The 20163-nt window shown below is 38.6% G+C and overlaps 1 protein-coding gene across 6 annotated transcripts in view; it reads right to left on the bottom strand.

Annotated features, from left to right (window-relative positions):
* arhgap5 (Rho GTPase activating protein 5) overlaps nucleotides 1–20163 on the bottom strand; it is a 104809-nt gene that overhangs the window by 54978 nt on the left and 29668 nt on the right. The window lies entirely within an intron of this gene.

Raw genomic sequence — 20163 nt, forward strand, 5'->3', positions numbered from 1 at the left:
TGACCTTTACATATAATAAACATTTCCACTATCATCTCTGATATCCACCGGACTCTCAGTTGCGCGATATGTCAGCTGTTTGGGATTGCCCGCTGTTCTTACGTCACCACGCTGATTGGCTACCTGTTACATTCAGCAGGTTGTATTCTCGTTCCCAGTCAGGGAAACCCCCACTGGCTGCGATAAAAAGGCCAAGACAACCCAAATTGGGCATATTCAGGATTTAGCGGGAACACCAACATGCAGAAGCCTTATCTGACGGTTCACGACCCCCCACCCCCGGGACGCAGCAAAATTTTCTAAGTCTTGAACGGTCCGTGGTAAATAAAAAGGTTGGGGACCACTGCTTTAAATAAATGCATAAAATATTTATTTTCTTAAGTATGTGTTTATTAGCTATTAATTGTGTCAAAATATCAATTGAGAAAGAAATGTAGTGCTTGTGAAAATCGAAACCATCTGAATATATTTTACCATCTACATTAATCAACTTGAAATGAAGACGAACAGGAACAGCAGGTTTGTCCTGGTTTCCAGATGAGGTATATATTTGCTTAAGGGCCGATGAAATGGGGTCTCTGTGGATTTCAGAGATCCAGACACAAACAGTTTAATCTGAAGATTCTGGAGGATGTGTGAATAGGTCTGTCACCATGAAAGATTTTACTGTATGATAAATTGTTCCAAAGTTCTCAACAAACGATAATATAGTTCTTTTGAGACCATTTTTTAAATGATATAATGGTAATGACGAAATAATAATGCAAGAACACATTTTCAAAGGTCATTAAACTTTAAATTCTAATGAACATTTAACACTGGAACTGGAAGACATTTTTAATATCCAGAATAAATAAAACTAATGAATTTTGAAAGTCTTTTCAAACAAATTGCTTTTCAAAATAAGGTCTAATCGAGACCAAAGTACCAAACTGAAGAATTTTATTATCCAGTTTTTGGTAGAAAGAGAGAAAAAAAAGAGAAACAATAAATCATGCCAATGGGAATGATTGAGTTTGTTTTAATTTATCATCCAATTAATTGATTTATTGATTATTGTGACAGGCCTATGTGTGAACATTAGATGAAATCCTTAAATATGTTGAAAAGTCAACATAAATGAAGTACCTTTCATTTTGTTCTGCTGAATAAAGTCTAGCAGCAGACGATGTTCCTGCAGGAGCAGGTTTACCTTCATTACTGCTGAAGCAACAAAATACGGTTTCAGTGATAATGACCAACATCCATAACTGCCATAATCTCCTGAAGATGCTTGTCGACTTCGGCATCATAAAACTAGATCAACCTGGTTAAAGTTAAGAAGATAGACTATGAAACTGTATTGAGTGTGACAGTAAAAATCCACGCTTAGCTGCGAAGAGCTAAAGTAGCATAGCATTAGCTCCCGCTAACAGAAACATGAGGAGCGCAGAGTATCAAAATACCAGACATATCAAACGTAACCTGAAATCAGTTATAATTACTCCATGTCTCATTATAATCGGAGAGCAAAGCCAGCAGGTTTAGCTTCGACTTACTTCAGAGGACAGACCACCGGGACGCTCCGTCTCGCTTCTGGGTTTGCCTGGCTATTTTTCCGGCCAGTGAACCATTCCGCCACCCAGTGGTCCTTTTTCAGACCACCTAGTCTCCAGTACTGCTCAAAAATGCACAATATGTCTATAAATAACTTTAGGATATTATAAGGAAGTGCTGAGATATACCGTTTTCCACCCAACTAACGTATTTGCCACTTCGGCACAAGTATACTGAGAAACGTTCAGAGGATAAAATCACTAGACTCAGAGCAAAACTCAGTTGTCCCAGCTTTTACTAGCATGTAAATGCATCATCTACACACAAATCTGGGAAGCGTGAAATTAAGGGGTTCTATTTGTGGCCAAAATAAGTAGAAGTCATATGTGTAGATGTGTCGTTGCTATGTGTCGTTGGTCTATGTCGTTGGTCTATGTTGCATGTAGATGATGCATATGTAGATGTTGCATATGTCAATGTTGCATATGCGTTCGCTGCATATGTGTTTGCTGCATATGTAGATGTTGCATATGTCTGTTGCATATGCGTTCGCTGCATATGTGATGAACGTCGTTGGTCCATGCTGTTGGTTAATATCGTTGGTCCTTGTCGTTGGTCCGTGTTGCTATTGCCTGTTCTCTTCACCATTAAAAAGTCTTGAAGTAGGTCATGTATGATCAAATTGTTTATTAGATATTACAAAAATGTTGGTCTTTCAATATCAGTGGTTTCAATAAAATTGTTTTCAAAATGTTAAGATTTCTACCTCGTATTGTCTTTAGGCATTAGTCAGGGCAGCTAACGAGGCCAAGGGGTCCTGGCCCAGTGAAGGGGGCGCTAAATTTCTTTTTAAATCTGTGATATACCTTCATTTTAAGAAGAACTTTCACTGTTGGCATGTATTTGAACTTCTCTCTTTTATTTACATTAGCGTACCTCAGTTTTAAACAAATTCTGTAGTTTCCGGCGTACTTCTAAATCTGCTCCTTAGTCACATCTTGTTGGGCCTTCTACTGCCTCTAGTGGCGTGGGGTGGTAACACAACTAATATAATTACATTACTAAATCAAAATGCCACAAAGTATTTATTATTAATTCTGGCATTAGGATAAAAGTTGGGACACTAAACAAATTGTGAATAAAAACTAAATGCATTGATGTGGAGGTGCCAACATCTAATATTTTATTCACAATAGAACACAAATCACAGATTAAAAGTTTAAACTGAGAGAGTGTATCATTTTAAGGGAAAAATATGTTGTTTCAAAATTTCACGACATCAACAAATCCCAAAAAAGTTGGGACACCGCCATTTTTAACACTCTGTGGCATCTCCCCTTCTTCTTACAACACTCAGATGTCTGGGGACAGAGGAGACCAGTTTCTCAAGTTTAGAAATAGGAATGCTCTCCCATTCATGTCTAATACAGGCCTCTAACTGTTCAATCGTCTTGGGCCTTCTTTGTCGCACCTTCCTCTTTATGATGCACCAAATGTTCTCTATAGATGAAAGATCTGGACTGCAGGCTGGCCATTTCAGTACCCGGATCCTTCTTCTACGTAGCCATGATGTTGTGATTGCTACAGAATGTGGTCTGGCATTATCTTTGTGAAAAATGCAGGGTCTTCCCTGAAATAGATGACGTCTAGATGGGAGCATATGTTGTACTAGAACCTGAACATAGTTCTCTGCTTTAATGGGGCCTTTCCAGACATGCAAGCTGCCCAGGCCACCAGCTCTCATGCAACCCCAAACCATCAGTGATGCAGGCTTCTGAACGGAGCGTTGATAACAACTTGGGTTATCCTTGTCCTCTCTGGTCCAGGTGAGATGTCCCAGTCTTCCATAAAAAACTTCAAATCATGACTCATCTGACCACAGAACAGTCTTCCATTTTGCCTCGCTCCATTTTAAATGACTCCTGGCCCAGTGCAAATGGCTGAGCTTGTGGAGCTTGCTTAGAAATGGCTTCCTCTTTGCACTGTAGAATTTCAGCAGGCAGCAGCGGATGGCACCGTGGATTGTGTTCACTGACAATGCTTTCTGGAAGTATTCCTGAGCCCATGCTGTCATTTCCTTGGCATTCCTGTTTGAGGTGCAGTGACGTTTAAGGGCCCGGAGATCATGAGCATCCAGTAGAGTTTTACGGCCTTGGCCCTTACGCACAGCGATTGTTCCAGATTCTCTGAATCTTTTGATGATGTTATGCACGGTTGATGATAACTTAAAAGTCTTTGTCATTTTACGCTGGGTAACACCAGTCTGGTATTGCTGCACTATCTTTCTGCACAACAATGGTGGAATTGGTGATCCTCTTACCATCTTGGCTTCAGAGAGACACTGACACTCTAAGAAGCTCATTTTATACCCAATCATGTTGTCAATTGACCTAATTAGTATTAATTGGTCTTCCAGCTGTTTGTTATATGTTCAATTTCCTTTTTCCAGCCACTTATTGCTACCTGTCCCAACTTTTTTGGGATTTGTAGACACGTCATGAAAGTTTGAAGCAACATATTTTTCCCTTAAAATGTTACACTTACTCAGATTAAACTTTTGATCTGCCATCTATGTTCTATTATGAATAAAATATTGACATTTGCCATCTCCACATCATTGCATTCAGTTTTTATTCACAAATTGTTTAGTGTCCCAACTTTTTTGGAATCCAATTTGTAATTTGCACATATTATTAGGCCCGAGCAGCTAAGCGCTGCGAAGGCCTATTGTAATCGCGCTGTTATTTATTAGGCCCGAGCAGCTAAGCGCTGCGAAGGCCTATTGTAATCGCGCTGTTTATTAGGCCCGAGCAGCTAAGCGCTGCGAAGGCCTATTGTTTTTCTAATGTTTATTATTATTATTAGGCCCGAGCAGCTAAGCGCTGCGAAGGCCTATTGTTTTTCAAATGTTTATTATTATTATTATTATTAGGCCCGAGCAGCTAAGCGCTGCGAAAGGCCTATTGTAATCGCGCTGTTTCTTATTATTACGATTCTGCCACCCTCTTTAGGGGGCTTTTTGGGGGCTTTATCATATTCAAAAACTCACCAAACTTGGCGGGGGCATAGAGCCCGGTGAAAAATTACGTATTTTATGGTCGTTGCAAAAATCGCAAAAGAAACGGCTCAAGGGCGCCACCTAGCAACCTTCAAAAGACCCTTTCCTATTCACTTACTTTATCGTAGAGACTTGAAATTTGGTACACTTGTAGAGCTCCCCAAGACACTCTGAATTTACAATTAATGTCATAGTGCAAGTATCACAGATTGACGGCCATTTTGGATTGAAGTTCCGATTTTTACCCGATTTTGGCCGTTCACAGGGTTCGCATTTTTTCGAACTTGTCCTAGGGATTTCGATCGATCGGCTTCAAACTCGGTCAGATCGTTCATAAGGCATGGCCGATCCAAAGTTATCACAGAGTCGCGTTTTTTTTTTTCTAAGCGGAGTTACCTGGGGTCAAAGTTCACCTAGTCGCCATGAAAAATAAAACGGTTATAACTTTTACAAAAAAACTCACAGCAGCACCAAACTTTCAGTGATTGATCATCATCGGGTCCCCTACAATACCCAATGGTAAAATGATGACATCACTTAGGCCACGCCCCCTGAGAACAGGAAGTGTCATGTTTTACTCTAAACTGTCGCTATCTGACCCCTTTGACCTAATCAACATGAAACTGTGTCCACAGACAGAAAACATGTTGGTGTGTCGTGGATTCCAACCCTGTTTGGTTTTGATGGAGCAGGTGGGCGTGGCCGCATGGCGAAGTGACCTGTAACGCCGTGTCCATACGTTTGGCTGCAGATTCCACAATTTTGAGCCCAGCTGCACCAAACTTGACATGACTGATCCTGGTGGGATGCCTGACGATCCTATATCATCATAGTCTGACGTTATCTAAGCCCCGCCCCCTCAGAACAGGAAGTGACTTTTTTTGACTTGTAAAGATCCATCTATGGCTCTCTCAACCTAATCAAGATGATTCTGTGTTGGATGACAGATAACATGTTGGTCTCACTTGCTTTAAAGCGCCAAGAGGTTTCAGTAAAGGGCGTGGCCGTGGCAGCGCAGCGAAGCAGAGGGAACGCCGCCGCCATACGTTTGGCTCTAGATTCCACATCGTTCAGCCCAGCTGCACCAAACTCACTAGGATGCATCCTTATTCGTCCCCGAACAGGAATCCATAAAAGTCGTTGATGGGCGTGGCCTAATTTCTCTACAGCGCCCCCTAGAATCTTTTAAATAAGCAGCCCCAAGCCATTCTTTAACCTAGAATTATGAAACTTGGTACACTTGTGTATAATGTCAGGACCTACAAAAAACTCTCTTGGAGCCATGGTGCAAACCCAACAGGAAGTCGGCCATTTTGGATCAAAATCCGCCATTTACTGTTTTTCATAGACGTCGGATCTGATCTATCTCCTCCTACAGCTTTCAAGATACAGACTTCAAACTCAGTCAGCAGAGAGTTGAGACATTAAAGGTCAGAAGCTATCACAGGAATTTTTGTATGTTAAAGCATGTGGGCGTGGCTTAGTCCCAAACTTTGACTATTCACCATTAAGCATTAAAGTGACATAACATGCACATACAAGGTCACAGCTGCATCAGACGTTCTATATCTCATTATAGACCAGCCCTCATCACAGTTAGGTGGTCGATTGATGACATCACCTTAGCCCCGCCCACTTCCGACAAGAAGTCACCTGTTTTTTCTACTGTATGTCTTACTTTTACTCTCTAATTCATATGGGTTTAATCCTTTGCAGACTGACATAAAATGACATGAAGATGAACTCTGTCAATGCCTACTGACCCGTGGGGGAGTGGCCAAATGGCTGTCCCTCGCCATATGCATACGATCGTCTCTTATTCACAGACGCATCATCCTATTTGCACAAGACTTTTTATGAGTGACACTTGTGAACCTCTAAGGAGCCCAATAGAGTTTAATTGCAATTTGACTCCACTGCGCCCCCTAGGTTAATCAAACAGCTGTATCTCCTTGCCACATGGCCCAATCTGCTCCAGATTTTGGGTGCGTCGCCAGGGAAAGCTGCCGAAGGCTTCCAAGCGGATCGCGTGGAGGACGGCGCGCGAGCGTCGGCGGTAGCCGGCGGGAGGCGGTGCTGAGGGGAGGCGGTGCTGAGGGTGCATCCGCGGTGGCTAGGCCTGAGCGACGCTTGGCTGCGAGGGCCGCTTGAGGCTCCGCGGAGCTTTAATTATTATTAAAGCTCCGCGGAGCCTCAAGCGGCCCTCGCAGCCAAGCGCCGCTCAAGCCTATAGCCACCGCGGATGTTCTATAGAGAACATTTGGTGCATCATAAAGAGGAAGGTGCGACAAAGAAGGCCCAAGACGATTGAACAGTTAGAGGCCTGTATTAGACATGAATGGGAGAGCATTCCTATTTCTAAACTTGAGAAACTGGTCTCCTCTGTCCCCAGACATCTGAGTGTTGTAAGAAGAAGGGGAGATGCCACAGAGTGTTAAAAATGGCGGTGTCCCAACTTTTTTGGGATTTGTTGATGTCGTGAAATTTTGAAACAACATATTTTTCCCTTAAAATGATACACTCTCTCAGTTTAAACTTTTAATCTGTGATTTGTGTTCTATTGTGAATAAAATATTAGATGTTGGCACCTCCACATCAATGCATTTAGTTTTTATTCACAATTTGTTTAGTGTCCCAACTTTTATCCTAATGCCAGAATTAATAATAAATACTTTGTGGCATTTTGATTTAGTAATGTAATTATATTAGTTGTGTTACCACCCCACGCCACTAGAGGCAGTAGAAGGCCCAACAAGATGTGACTAAGGAGCAGATTTAGAAGTACGCCGGAAACTACAGAATTTGTTTAAAACTGAGGTACGCTAATGTAAATAAAAGAGAGAAGTTCAAATACATGCCAACAGTGAAAGTTCTTCTTAAAATGAAGGTATATCACAGATTTAAAAAGAAATTTAGCGCCCCCTTCACTGGGCCAGGACCCCTTGGCCTCGTTAGCTGCCCTGACTAATGCCTAAAGACAATACGAGGTAGAAATCTTAACATTTTGAAAACAATTTTATTGAAACCACTGATATTGAAAGACCAACATTTTTGTAATATCTAATAAACAATTTGACAACGACATAGACCAACGACACATAGCAACGACACATCTACACATATGACTTCTACTTATTTTTGACACAAATGGAACCCCATATAAAATGAGTCTCAAAAATACTTACGCATTCGTAACCGGATCTGTGTGTAAATGCAGTTTTGTGTGTGTGTACCAGGTGATTTGTGTGTACTTTTTCAACATTTATAGACATAGGAGAAGGTTTATTTTGTTTTAAAGGTTTACAAATCGAGTATAACACACGCACAGATATTTTGAGACTATTTTCACTCCATAGAGTTTGTTCTTATTTTATTTTATTTCTTGAGGCAACACAATACATATTAAATGGTTTGTCTACTTAAAGTCAGGTAGAGTTGCTGTGTGGCCAGGCAGAGATGTGAAAAACTCATCTCATAAAGCTCAGGCAACCAAAACAGTCTCTCTGCGCTTATTAAAAACTCAATAGAAACGAAATGGAAGAACTGCTAAAGCCATATATATTAAATCTTCCTGTTTGTTCCTCTACATTCAGCAGCAGAGATGTATAGTGATGTGGGTCTAGTTCATCATGCAGGGCCAGTCCGATGTTGAATGAGTCCTTGAGCAGAATTTAATTTAGGGGCCCCTATTCCTGCTAAGAACATCAGCACCACTAATAGCATTTCACCAAGGATTTAGTGCAGGGGTCAGCAACCTGCGGCTCTTTAGCACTGCCCTAGTGGCTCTCTAGAGCTTTTTCAAAAATGTTTGAAAATGGAAAAAGATGGGGGTGGGAAACATATTTTTTGTTTTAATATGTTTCTGTAGGACAAACATGACAGTCATTCTTAATGTTTTGCAATGCTATAAAAAGCGTAGAATAAATATCAAATTTCAACATTTCTGTCAAAGATTTGCTTTATAGCCTGCGACACACGTTTCTTTCAGCTGGGCGGGGTCAGGTGGCTGTAAACAAACCGATGGGTGTGGGGTGGACAATGGATAGCAAAGGGGAAACGAGAAAAATAGCATAGGAGAGATTCTACAATTGTTGGACCGAATCATTTGCATTAATGAATGCAAATGATCCAATGGTGAAGGATTACCTGAATGTTGGCTCTGTAGTGAGAAGTCGTCATAACAAACCGTACGTTGGGGACAATAGAGCGCACCTTACTGTAAGCCGCACCGGCCTATAAGCCGCATGGTTCAAAGCGTGGGGACAAAATAGCGGCTTATAGTCCAAAAAATACAGTAATGTGAAAAGACATTTCCAGGGAAGGCGCTACATTAGCTGCAGCATCAAGATTAAAGTTACATCTTACATGCCCGATGTCCAGTGCTGTCCAGTGATGTCCGTAAACAGAAGTCACATTAAACATGTAAAAACACAATCGTGCCATAGGCACATATATTTAGTAACAAAGTCGTTGTTTTTATAAATTGATTAGTGATTTTTGTCAGTATATATTTAGAATGACACTTAGCAATATTATTGTGCTTTGCTCAGGTCCAAGGATGGTTACATGTCAAAACAGAAGAGGATGCTGCTACATTTTACCATTGCACTGACTTGCTTGGCATTTGCACAGAAATCATGTATTAATTTAATTTTATATACTTTACCTTTGCAAAATGCTACTGATTTATTTTTATAATTGCAGGTTGCGTTTTATTGCACTGAGCTTGTTGCTCAGATAAGGGGCACGTTAGCGCGTTCCATTTTGTTTTTGTTTTTTTATCACACACTTCGGGTTGATTATTTACAAAGAGTGATCGCTATGCAAACTGCATTTGGGAGCAGGGAAAAATGACCCTTTCCCCGTTGATCTTCATAATAAAAATGACATCAAAAATCGGATTTTTTTATTACATTTTTTAATTTCATCAATGCAACAAAACATAATGCATTCATATTGTAATGGAAGGTAAACTTAAAGCACCATCGTACAACAGAGTAGTCACGTGGTGCGTCATTCCTTCTAGGTCGCACTGCAGGGAAAATAAACATTTAATCATGAATGCTAATTATATATACACTTAGTCATTTTGATAATAAGCTAATATAAACACTTAACGCCTGTTTTGCCTTCGTTATAAGCCTTTTATAAGGCTTTTAATTTTTTGCGGCTCCAGACAGATTTGTTTTTTTGGTCCAACATGGCTCTTTCAACATTTTGGGTTGCCGACCCCTGATCTAGTGAAATCTGGGAGAAGGGGCGAAGTTTAATTGGCTGAGCAGTCAAATGTAATTGTAGTTTACTAAGATGAATTTATAAACAGCTAAAACTCAAAGATTAAACTCACAGCATCAGACTGTAACTATGGTAACAAAACAATCTATGAATATTGTTCTTTGAATTTTTACAAACTTGTCAGCTCCTGAAAATCTTAAATTTAAATGTTAAACAATTTAGCATTGTTTAACATTTAAACAATGTTTAAATTTAACATAGATATGTTATCTATGCTGCAACATAGATAAACATGTTTGTAGCATGCTTATTTATGCTGCAAATATTAAATCAAATTTAAATGCATTGATATTCTCTTAATTCGTGTATGTGCTATAGGCCGGTTCTAAATGTGATCAACATTACATTCATTGTGTTTTAGATCCACTAACTGATGACTTAACAGAAGTGCAAATATTTGATATTTATTTTATTTGTATTTTTTGATTTGTTGTTTTTAAGATTCTATAGTTGTGGTTTTAAGAACTGTTGGTAATGTATCGCAGTAACATAATTCCCAGTAATATTTTACATTTCCTGTCAACTTAACATACAAAATACAGAGCCTTGGTGCCCCAACCACTGGGCTTAGCAAGTTTTCTGGGGGAAACCCAGTTGCCTACTATCTTATGCTTTATTATAAAGTTTGACTAATATCACTTTAGTTTGGGGCTGAGTGATGTGCTCTGGCTCCCAGTCTGGTGATTTATCATGGCTTCTTACCATGCTGAAGCCACGATAAATCACCACATAAATAATGGACTGTAGTTATTTTACTACATCATCTATTTGATATTAATGTGGACACTCTAATGTCAGCAGTGGTGGAGAAAGTACTCAAAAAATGTACTCAAGTAAAAGTAAAACTACCACATTAACATTTGTACTTAAGTAAAAGTAAAAAAGTACTGGCATTTAAAAATACTTAAGTATTAAAAGTAAAAGTACTTGCTGAATGCATTACCTAATCGCTAATACAATATCATTAAGTGAACCGGTCGTATTTAACTTTAATACATCAGTAATGTGCCATTTTAAAGAACAATGCCACAGATAAAGCATGTTTTTATTGTGTTTACTCTCTGTAACATAGTTTAGACTTAGATATGTGATTCTATGCATCATAATTTCAGGGATGGAAACATCTTGTCTCCTGTCCTAACATAGAATGAACTTCACTTTTTTTTGCCACTATTGGCATTTATTTTTAAAGAAATCCATCAGAAAGGGGATGGAAAGAAGGTGGGTGGGAGAGGACATGCAACCGAGGAGCCACGTAGCAGTTTTGTAGTCAAGACAAGCACCCTGCGCTACGTGACACAAAAAAATTAAGTTTTACCCATCAAAATTGCTTCTCAAATTGATCTCTAAGTATTAAATACTTAGAGTATTAAATACTTAGAGCTGAAATAAATTTCATCAGTAAAGATCTGTCCAGAAGAATCGGATCGTTCCTGAATCAAAGCAGACTTTGGTCACAGCATTGTCCCATATTTGTGACACCTCAGTCAACACCTCCACACAATAATTCAGCGCATGAGTGACAACTTTCTTTCATCGCAGATGCAACATGTGTCTCTATACAGCTAGCTTTGCTAGCATAACGTCTCCAAGTGACGCTAAAAGTTGGACAAAGTCCCCACCGTCTGTGAAAGCGTAGCGCTGCTGATTTTACATGTCGCCATATCTTGTGATTTATGCAGCGCTATTATATTTCTGACGATTAGACAAACATCTTCTCCCGCTCAGAGGAAACCACTGCGCATGTCTGGAGCTCCACGTGCGAGTAAAGGTGGAGGCGATGGGTGACAACAGACACTAAGTCACGCTTGGATTTTACGGCGCCACCTTAAGACCCTGAACATTACATTTTAATGGAAAAAAAGCGCAACGCGACTTGGATGTAACGAGTAACGCGACGGTTTTGTAGAAATGTAGTGAAGTAGAAAGTACAGATACTTACTGTAAAATGTAGTGGAGTAAAAGTAGAAAGTATTCATTATTAAATCTACTTAAGTAAAGTACAGATACACAAAAATTGTACTTAAGTACAGTAACGAAGTACTTGTACTTCGTTACTTCCCACCACTGAATGTCAGCAACTCACTGTGATTGCCTGCTTGTATAAATGTGATTGATCTGGCAAAAATGACCAACATAAAATCAGGAAGGACACAAAAACCGAGCAGAACAATGTAGCAGAGCCTGATGTTGGCAGAACTTTAATGTTCTGCAGAACATTTATGGAGAATTTCTCTCCTTTCTGTCAGTCTGTTGCCCATCTTTCCTGCTTAAATTCTAAGAAAAATCTTTGAATTCTAGAATTCTAAAATGTTTCCTAAGATCACATCACTAGGAGCTACTATTAGTGTTAGAATTCTTTCAGAATAAGGGTCTTGGTTAAAATTGACCCACTGATATGTCCTTGGTTCACCTCAGGAGATACAGCAGTAATAAACCTGTAAACACAATGAACATTAAGAGTTAAGAGAAGACTGCGTGGTGTCACACAACAGCAGCATCTGTTCAGCGCCCACAGCCTCCAGAATCCATCTGAGATGTATGTTTGATCAAATGAATCTGATGCAGATAATGTCCAGCAGCCTTGTGCATAAAGCGTGCGTACGCACAAAAACTGTGTGGCGCCATATTTTTCTCACAAATCAGCATGTATAAAAATGAACTTTACTTAAATATAAACACACTTTTTTCCTGGAGTGAAAATGTGCGACAGTCACGCAAACGTTTTCTGTCAAGAAAAAAATAGAATATCACTGAAATCTGACTCCATTCAGTTATTTAGACCAAGAAGCATCAAAACCGATGTTTTTTTTCATGGTTTTAATATTTTATTGTTTAAACGTAAATGATGAAACTGAGTCACATTTGTCCTCAGTCAATAACCAAACGCACACAAAATAAAGAAAAAAAAAGGATGTGAAAACTTCACTCAGATGTAAATTGTACTTTTCCTCAGTTTTTCTCTTGTAAAGATGTAACACGTCGGTCTGTGCACCGAAGCACATGAAATACATTTATGGGGTAATTTCATTCTCACTAAAAAAGAAAACAGGGTTGGATCAGCAGATTAACTCAAACCTGCTGATTAAAAATAATCAACAGGTTTGATTATTTTTAAGGTGATCAAGGTGTGTAGACAATCACATGTACATAAGTAGCAGCACAAAGGTGAGCCGCGTAATTGTGGAGCCCTTTGGATCTGATGGAGAACATCGCCAATGGAAAGATTCAGAGAGAGAGATTGATCAGAGACTATACTGACCTGATGGGAAATGTTGATGAAGGTTTATTATCATTTAGATTAATCCACACTGATCATCCTGGAGCTCTGAGCAGAACTTAAAGAAGGAGCCGTGGGACTCAACTACAGTCGTCCTTCAGTCGAGCTGCCCGCTTTGTGAATGCACCTTATGGACAGAAAGCATCTATATTCTGCACATGATTCTACTATTTAGAATAAACATCCACATTCCCCACTCATTGGACGCTCTGACACACTGTCTTTAAAATCCGACTGAATTTGCATGATCTCTTTTTTTTTTTTTGTCAATGTCAATGTCAAATTTATTTATATAGCACCTGTTTTTATTTACACAAAAACAGGTGTAAAACTGCAAGAAAGTGCTGAACAAGAATGATAACAAAATAAGTTGAAAAGAAAAGAGAAATATTACAAGAAAAGAAACAAAGTCCATATATATTGTTAAAATAATATAAGTAATAAGTACAAAAAAAGAAAGAAAGAAAGAAAGAAAGAAATCAAAATAGAACAGCTAAAGTATCAGGCCTCAATTGAACGCCAAAGAATAAAAATGAGTTTTGAGAAGCAATTTAAAATGATTCAGGCTGTGGGCAGATCTAAATTGGAAAGGCAGATTATTCCATAGAATAGGAGCAGAAACGGAGATAAAATAGGACCTAAAATTGAGCCTTGGGGGACGCCATACTTTAAAGGTTTGGCCCCAGAACACCATTGGTCAAGATGGACTGAGAAAGTTCTGTTTTCTAAATATGACTTAAACCATTCCAAAACTGAGCCTCTCAGGCCAACACAATCTTTTCATCTAAATAAGAGAATCTGATAATCTACAGTGTCAAATGCAGCGCTCAGATCTAAAAGTAATAAAACAGCAACGTTGCCTGAATAACATATAAAAGAAGATTATACGCTCGAAGCAAAGCTGTTTCAGTACTATGAGCAGCTTTAAACCCAGACTGAAATTTCTGTTATATTATAATCTTTTAAAAAGGTTTCAAGTTGAATAAAAAAAAAAAAAAAACTTTTCGAGGACCTTAGATAAAAAAAAAGGGGAGTTTAGATATGGGCCTAAAAATTTCTAATACACTCGAATCTAGATTGGGTTTTTTAAGTAGGGGTTTAACCACAGCATGTTTAAGAATTGATGGGACGCAACCTGACTGCAGTGAGGCATTTATCACCACTAAGATGTAAGAACCAGAGGTGACAAAAATGTCTTTCATCAGACGAGTAGGAAGACAGCCCAAAGGATAATTTGATGGCCACAGATGTTTAATTACTGAGGTCAGTTCATCTAGTGAAACTGGCTGAAAATGGTCCAGAGTAGCTGTGCATTGTGGCATTCCATGGGAATCTAAATCTAACAGTGTATTCAAGCCTCTAAGAGTTACAATTTTTCTGTGAAAAACTTAGAAAAAGCCTCACAAAGTGCAACAGTGTCTAAAGGGCCTGATATAGTAGAAGGATTAACAATCCTATCCAGGACACTAAAGAGGACTTGAGGCCTGTGCCTATTTGAAGCTACAAGCTTAATCAAATATTTAGATTTTGCTAATTTAACATTATTCTGATAATTAAATAAACTATCTTTCAAAATTTCAAACGAAATCTGCAATTTATCTTTTTTCCACCTCCTCTTGGCACACCTGTATTTCATTTAGCCATGGCTCTAATAATTTATTTTTTGTAATTTTTATAATTTTCAAGGGGGCTATACTACTTAGAGCATTTGAGCATGCGTTGTTAAAGTTAAAAATAAGAGCTTCAATATCAAGATTGCCATCAGTAGGGAACGTAGTATTAACAAGGACTGCATTTAGTTGGAGAGCAGTTGCAGAATTTATATGAGAAATTAAGGGTTTGGTATTGTTTGTATTAGAGATGTGCCGATCAGGTTTTTTTCCTCCCGATACCGATCACCCATGAGGGTCGATCACCGATGCTGATCACCGATCACATAATTATTATTATTTTTTTTTTATCATAAACACTACCGGTTAGATTATGTGGAAAAAGGAACCATGAATTCACCTTAATTTAGACAAAAACTTGTTTTTAATAACTTTTTTCAAGAAGAAAACTAAACAAAACAGGCATTGTGCAAATTGTACTGCTATTGATAATACTATCTTTAACAGACTGATAACATATGAAGGCTCTGAAGAGGCTAAAAAACGCAAAGAGTCAAAATAAAACCTCTCAACATTGCCAAAAAAAAATTCAAGTATAAAACTTAACATTCAAAGGCAAAAACAGGTTCCATTACAATAAACCATCCTGAGTTACTGAATGAAAACTTCCTGATAGCATGGCGGCTAGCTGATTACTGCTAGCTCTGATTGGCTGTTTCTGACTGAGCGGAGTAATTATGCAGATCAGGGAGGAGATCGATTATTTTTTAGAGATTATCTGTCTCATGTTAGGACAGCAACAGTTTTAATACGTTTGTAAAATTTATTTTTTAAGTTAGATGCAGCTTTAAGCAGGTTCGGTGTGAGAGTCACTACCAGGTGGAGCAGAAGCGAAGCTCCGTCTGTCAAATATTACTACCTGTAGCGTAGCAGCGGTTCAACAGCGAGAGCAGAACCAGCGACTTACATCGCAGCTCGAAGACTTAAATAATTTTCCAGGTTATTTGTTTAGCTTTCTGACCGTCATGCTAATCCGGGTGAGTGTTTGTAGCTGTGCGCTGCTTTACCTGCTATCTGATCCTCCGTATGTCTTTTTTACTGCAGTGAGCCTCGATGTAGCCAAACTCCGTCAAGTATGGCATTGTTTTTATGTCGTATTAGCTTCGTTGTGTTGATGCATTTTGACCTGCTTCAATTTTCCGCCGCAACACGCAAACTTCCCCATTGACTCAGTGTGTTATAGTTCCACATCGCTTATAGGATTTGTTGCTGCGCGTTTGCGCAGAGTGAAGGAAAGAGGAGACCAGCTGCACAGGCAGGTTGGAAATGAGATGATCACTATCGGCAACAAGAGCCAATGATCGCCGATCACCGATCATGCACTTTTTCACAAAAATCGGCCCGATTATGATTGGTGACCGATCAATCGGCACACCTCTAGTTTGTATCCACAGAAAATCAAATATTAATCTAAAATAAAACAGGCAAATGATCAGAGATACATGTCTGAAGGATTTCAATGGTATCCAAACAAAGCCCATGTGATAAGACCAGATCCAGAGTATGGCCCTTTTAAGTGCGTTGGCCCAAACACAGATTGTGAAAAATAAAATGAGTCGATCAAGTCCAAAAACTCCTTCACCAGAAGTTTATCTAGACAACATACATGTATATTAAAATATGACCATACTCTAAAGTAATCCATGCCATAAATTCTGAAAATTCATGAATAAAGTCCTTGTTAAATCTTGGCGGACAGTAAACCACCACACACAATGGTGGTTCAATTAATTTCACTGCAAATACTAGGAGCTCAAAGCTGGAAAATGAATTTATAGATTACTGTCTACAGTGGAAATTGGATTTAAAAATTGTAGCCAGAACTCCACCTTTGCTAGTCAACCAGGGCGAATTTATAAAATCACAGTTCTGCAGAAGAAGTTCAGAGAATGGGGACAAATGACCTTCTTGTAGCCAAGTTTCTGTGATGAATAAAAAAATCTAAATCCCAAGAAGTAAACAGGTTGTGTAGCATGAAGGTCTTGTTGGCTAAAGACCTTGCATTAATCAAGGCCAAGCGGATGGTTGATGGTGCAGCAGCACAAGTCGAAGATGAAACATAGTCCAACCGCTTGAGGTTTCCATAATCCATATCCCTCCGTTGATCTCAAAACCGTCGATGATGGAAAAACTCCACCGCGTCCATCCGTTGAAGAGCACATCCCCAGAACAACAGGGTGAATCCAGCGGCGCCCAACATTCAGGAAACAGCAAAGAAATGCCAGGTAAACTCTAATGCTCACTCCACGTTTACCACATCTTCGATGGAATGTGGACGACTCAACAGCTCAGTGGGGATATTCCAGGAACTGGAAGCCTCGGTTTCTCTGTCCCAGACCATATCCAAATTGTAGACCTACCAAAGTTTTAATGTCCAGAAGTGCTTGATGGTCAAAAACAATAAATTTTTCCTAAAAATGTATTATTTTTATTTTTGTGAGGTGACCTCATGTGTTCTGAAAGCACCTTTTAAATAAAATGTATAATTATTATTATTATAAATATTTATACTGCTATAAACAAGGACGTTGTCATGGTTATTGCTTCACGTGATGTATTGAAGGGTGGCGACAGGGCGGACCAGCAGCTATGCTTTATTTCCCACAAATTAGGATTTATACAGGAAAGGTGCACACGGCTTTATACATCCCGATTTTTTTGTGCAACGCACTTTTCGAAATTTGTCCATACGCCAAGTTTTAATGTGAAAACTGTGCACTCTTTTATGCATGAGGCCCCTGAAGCGGGAACACTGAATGCAATCAGACAGCATGCAAGATAATCAAGACATGTAGTTCATTTTTGGATTTATCCATGGGAGTCTCCTGCAAGTAAAACCATGCCCATTTAATTCTGTAATCTCAGGAATAGGAAGTGAAAGCACACGGGGTCCGTGATCTCTGTGGATTACATTGTATAATGTTAACGCACAGGTAATGGGGGTTCATGGTTGCGTGTTTCCAGCAGAACTCTGGATTATGCAACCTGTGTTGCCCCAGTATGTTGGCTCATCTAGGGAAGTGCCAGAATCCCGTGGGCCCTTCTCCTCTTCACAGAGCCACGAAGGAAGAGGAAGTCAGGTGAAAAGAAAATCTACTTCCCACGTCTTTTACACAGCCTCTCAGTAAAAAGAGAGGATAATCAGTTCAGTTCAGTTTTTATTCATATCCCAAAGGGAAATAGGTTTGTAGCAAGCATCAAAAATACAAAAAGTAGAAAACCACAAAAGAGATCAAATAACAACTATGTATATTAGGAGAAATAACTAATGCCATGACCAGAACTAAAACACTGTTTCATGGAGTAAGATATGCAAATGTAGCAATTTATAAGAGATGGAGTACTTCAACATCAGCTACATCTTAAAGCTGCAGTACGTAACATTTACAAAAAATACGTGCTAATGGGGCAGGTTCATAGGGAAAAGGAGATTGAATTTTTATTACATATTCTCTGTCTCAAATTATACTGTCACAACATAGTGATAGTTTTAACAAATATCTATATAAAAAAAAACCCAACATATTTTTAATAAAGGTTACATACTACATCCTAAAATGTATTCAAAAACACAAGGAAGAACTGTCCAACATTTTTTCTTACCAGAGGTTCAAAAAGCTGAATTTTTTATGCTGAGCAGCCAGAAGATCTTAGAGACGGCACAAAATTGGTATTTAAAAACTCCTAACTATGATTGGGCAGTGAATGACTATTTATGTTCTCAGCAAGAATTTAAGGCAAATAATGATACCATAAGTAATGTCTGCCCATTCATATATAAAATAGCAGGTGGGTTTAATGGTGTCACAATGTCAATATAAAAAAATAAAGCAAACTGAACAATGGATTTGGTGAATCATCCAAAATCACACAGTACTGATTCCAGCTTGCTAATGTTATTTGTGTTATCCAAAAACTACACCAAATTTGAATTCTGATTAAAAAACAAAGCACGTCACATAACAGGTGAAACAGTGCATTCAGAGGAACATTAACATGTAGTAGAAATGCCCCTTGAAACATGAAAATGATACAAATCCTACTGAACCTTACCCATTCTAAATATAATAACAAACCCAGTCTTGAAAAGACTTGAGCATTTTATCTTGATAAAACAACATATTTGGTGTATTTAGAACACCGACTTAATATTCTGTAACAGTGCTGAGAAAGCTTGTTTTGCCAATTTATAAAACTTCTTACTAATGTTAAATTTAGTAAGAAGTTAAAGAGTCAGGATATGGCCAGTCTAGACCACTGTGACAGGCAAAAAAGTAACTTTGAAAAGATTTAGCAAGGAACACTTTTACTTCTTAGAGTTCATAAAAGCATTAAATGTGAAAGTCTATGGGGCCACATTAATATTCATAATACATCAAACTGCTAAAACATGAATGAATGATTTAAATATTCATTTCTGTGGTCAGAAGGAAAAGTAGCACCAGACCAGTTTAGAGATGAGGATTTCAGACATAATTTGGTCTATTTAAGACAAAAAAAAAAAAACGTCAACACACTCAATATCCCAGAGACAATAAACTTGCTTTAGTTTCCTCTTCTAATAATAATATAGTTAGAGGTGATGGTAGTAACAGTATCTGCAATCAGCAGGGCGAACTCGCCTTGCCTGCTGGTGTATGATAGCCCGGCCCCAGGGCAGCCGTGGCTGCAATCCAGTGGCTTGCCACCATCAGCGTGTGAGTGAGTGTGTGAATGGGTGAACGGGTGAATGACTATAGTGTGAAGCACTTTGGAGTCCTCTGGACTTGATAAAGCGCTATACAAGTACAAGCCATTTTACCATGAAAATGTCTAAAAACACTGACCTTTAACTCAATTACCTTTCACACTGACTGTGTATCGTCTATACTAGAACATTAGCATGGGGTGTAATCAGAGCTTCTTGTTTCACTTGAGAGGCTGGTTATATTAGTTTGTGTCTGTTTCATTTCTAAAAAAAAAACTAAAAAAAACATAAATGATCCAACAACCACAAGTCACTCCAGCATGAATGAGGAAAACATATCCCCACAGTCACTATTTTTCTTCATTTCTTCAGAAAAAAACCTCTTCTCTGTAAAAGTCTGTGTTGCCATCTATTTATTAGCTTCTTTAATCCAAGTCATATTGAGGAAAATTGATTCAAAAGTGCTTATCTGAGGAATTTTCCTTTTGGGATTATTTAATAAAGTGCCAAATAATCAATCATGTGAAAAAAGCCAACATTGTTTAACTAAATCCACAGGAATGGGTTTCTACAAGTAGAAAGAAGTCAACATTTAAAAAGATGCATAAGTATTTTTGAAAGAACTGAAGAAATCCCC

This window comes from Poecilia mexicana, unplaced genomic scaffold, assembly GCF_051168715.1.
Source record: "Poecilia mexicana isolate PSO_F unplaced genomic scaffold, ASM5116871v1 scaffold_22, whole genome shotgun sequence".
NCBI lineage: Eukaryota > Metazoa > Chordata > Actinopteri > Cyprinodontiformes > Poeciliidae > Poecilia > Poecilia mexicana.